The sequence below is a fragment of the Tachyglossus aculeatus genome, chromosome Y2, assembly GCF_015852505.1.
Source record: "Tachyglossus aculeatus isolate mTacAcu1 chromosome Y2, mTacAcu1.pri, whole genome shotgun sequence".
Taxonomy (NCBI): Eukaryota; Metazoa; Chordata; class Mammalia; order Monotremata; family Tachyglossidae; genus Tachyglossus; species Tachyglossus aculeatus.
The window spans coordinates 4,563,470-4,567,060 of record NC_052094.1 but is presented as its reverse complement, the minus strand read 5'-3'; positions in this window follow the sequence as shown (position 1 = coordinate 4,567,060).

Genomic DNA, 3,591 nt, shown 5'->3' with positions numbered 1-3,591 from the left:
TTGGTATAGGAAACATAGTGAGGACCACTGTCACCAAGGCCCCTCTCCCTCCTGCCTCTTTACAGTGATCTAACTGGTAGCTGGCTAAAGAACTATGGGAAAGGGGTCATGGAACAGGAGGACGAGCCGGCTGGGTAAGATTTGGCAGAGGTTCACAGCTGAATGATTCGGCAGCTTTTGTCCAGGAACTGGGGCTAACCAGCACTGGCCCGTCTTCCTCCACACCCACCTGCCCCAGGAGCCGGGTTGTGGGAGGCTACTTCCCTAGGGCTTTTCCCCTGGGACTAACGGGGCCTATCCTTTAGGCAGCCTTGGTTATAGCCTGACTTGCCAGAGAGCCCAGTCGCCAGCTCGGTAGGTGGGGCCGTCCATCCTCCACGGAACCACCAGAGAGGCAAGCCGCGACAACGTTCTAATCCCAGCTCCCCAACTTGCCTGCTGTGTGTTCTTGGACAAGTCACTTCACCTCTCTGGGCCTCAGCTACCTCAACTGCTAAGTGGGGATTGAGACTGTGAGCCCCATGTGGGCCAGGGACTGTGTCCAATACAATTTGCTTGTATTCAGCCAGCGCTCAGTACAGTGCCTAGCACAAAGTAAACGCTTAACAAATACCATAATTATTATTATTTAAAAAGTGTGGGGCCCAGGCCGGGGCATCAGAGGATGGGGACGAGGCGTAGGATCTTGGGGGCGGGGAGTCGGATTTACTGCGGAGGTGGGCGGAGGCTGGTGGGAGCACCCGGCAGAGGAAGGAGAGGGGCCTCTCGTTCCGGCAAGTGCAGAGCAAACTCGGTTCAGCTCAAGCGGTTCTCTCCGGGGACACTTCCGAAAGGCACCGGGGGGTAGGGGGGCGGGGCAGAGGGCGGCCGTTCGTGTCGCTGCGGCTCCGGGGTTGTTGGATAAATCTTCTAGTTCCTGTCCCTATTTGTCACTCCTCTGACATGCGCATCTTCCTCTCCCCGCACCCCCAGCGTATAAAATACAGCAATCAATCAATCAATCAATCAATCGTATTTATTGAGCGCTTACTGTGTGCAGAGCACTGTACTAAGCGCTTGGGAAGTACAAGTTGGCAACATATAGAGGCAGTCCCTACCCAACAGTGGGCTCACAGTCTAGAAGGGGGATACAGAGAACAAAGCCAAACATATTAACAAAATAAAATAAATAGGATAAGTACAAGTAAAAATATGGAACGCCTCACGAATTTGCGTGTCATCCTTGTGCAGGGATCGGTCATTCATAATGAAAAACAGAAGGGAAGCGTACAAAAAAGGACGGTTGTGGGGACATTTGGATTTTTTCAGGGAGAAATATAAGATAATTTAGGTTGGGCACTGCTTTGTGTGTCGTAGTTCTGAGCAGGAGCCGTATTCGGCTGTCCAGGAGAGACCCGGAGGTAGAGTTAGGGGAGCCGCCACGGGAGTGGAAGAGCAGCTCCGACGCATCCTTGCGCCTCTCACTACTTGTCCAGGCGTCTTCGAAGGTAACTTTGGGCCCTCCTCGTGTAAATGTGCCCAGAGAAACCTCGAAATTGGCTGCGAATCTGCCTGATTCTGGCCAGGGCCCTCCTCTGCACCCCCGACACCTCCAACATCCCCGGGGAAATTTCATGGGGCTCAACGTAGGAAGGTTTTTTTTATATATATAAGAAAGAGCTGTGCTTTCTATAGATCGCTTTCTACTTTTAAATAAATTCAAACCTATTTAATCTCAGGGTACAAATTGTTTTGCACTCCTTTAAAGTAATTCTACACGTGTGCCAAATGCATAAGAAAACGGTGGCTTTGCAACGGATGATTTAGCATAGGCAAATTTCTCCTGTAGGCGAAATATAGAGAGAAACGGCCTTGTCCTGATTAGACATGAAATTAAAGGCCATTTCTTTACACGATAGGCCAACTTTTCAGTAAGATTTCATGCCAGTGTGGACGAATCTAAAGATAATTTGTATTTTATGTATTAAATTGATTCTAGTTAAGTTTACATTAGCTTGCTCTTCGGCAGTTCTCGCCAATGTTTGGGGAGTTTTTATTTATTTGAAAACAGGAAGAATCTAATTATTGACAAAACTCTGAAGTTAAGCTCCTCGAAATCTTTAGCTACAGCTAGGAAGACATGCTTCTCGGCGTACAAAAAGACATTATACAGTAATAACTATATTCTTCTATAAAAAGATTCCTATGAATTCGCTTGGATTTACATACAAGTTTTTGACCCCTTTTAAACCAAAAATGTTCAATATTTAGAATCGTATCACGGTATTAAGGGAGATGATTAAAGGATTTAGAATTTCAATTTCTAATGATTGATTGATTGATTGATTCAATCTTTTAAAGTACCAGCCCGGCTAGGAATTGATTCGTTTAAAAGAAGTAACTGCTGCATTTCCAGGACATTGTTGTCATATGAAACTTTAAGAAACAGAGGAATTGTGAAAAAAACATACTCGGCTGACTTGTTTGTGTATGTGTATATATGCCTATATCTCCCTATAGAAAGCACTTTAATATCTCATCGTATTTAATCTTCTTTCTTTTTGGGAATAGTGATGATTTATTGTTTCTTTAGGAGAATGACTTCCTTACATTGTTTTGTTAGTAGCAAGTGACCATTAATCAGAGAGCAATCAAACATGCTTCACCAGAATATCGCTTTTAAATCACACACACACACACACAAATCGCAAGAAGGAGGGAAAGGAAAGTCACGCTAAGTCTACACCCTGTAGAGTTACTGCATTCCTGTCAATGCAAACATTTTTGTTTTATCAAAAGCACTGACAACTAGAGTTGTACTGACAGCCGTCTTTGAGGGGTTCTTCGTGTGTGTTGGGAATTTGTCACATTGGGGTTGTTTCAAGGTCTCCGCTCCAAAGGTCTGGCTATGCCTTCCGCTGGAAAATGTTTTACCTGGTTACTAAGTAATCCATTCAAGTGGGTGAATTGGTCCTGGGAATGGGTAGGGGGCTTAGAACATCTCGTTTGTATTGTAAGAGACTACTTTAGGTAAGGAAGTCTATGTAGGGAAAGGAATATTGGTTTAAAAATTATGAAATCAGGTAGAGTACAGTTTCACCTGACGACTATTTTTTTCAGAGTTTCACCAACCTATACACCTGTCACGAAGATGAGTAGTACTAAACCTAAGAACGCAACAAGCTTGTATCCTGAGAAAAATGGGATTGAGACTAGAACTGAGTCCTTCAAAGTCAGGGACTTTTCCGAATCCAGATTCTACAACTTTCTTTAAGCAGCCTCCTCTTTCTCCTTTATATACACCATTCACGGCCTCATAGTTTTGTGACTTTCAATCGAAAATAAGCACTCTGCCTTAGTTTCATAAAATCTAGACACGTTCAAACATTGACCCACAAATAATAACATTAAAAAAACCTGCTTTCCAGTGGCTGTGATCCTAACACCCCACATGCATAATGCTACTTCTGTAAGAAATCGATAAGCCTAGCTCCATCTAGCTCTGTCCCAGAGAACCTCGATGGAGAAGATCACTGAACAACAAATAAATCCCATTGCCTGCAACACTTGTTTTTTACTCCAAAGATTTGTTTTTAATAAATAATAGAACTA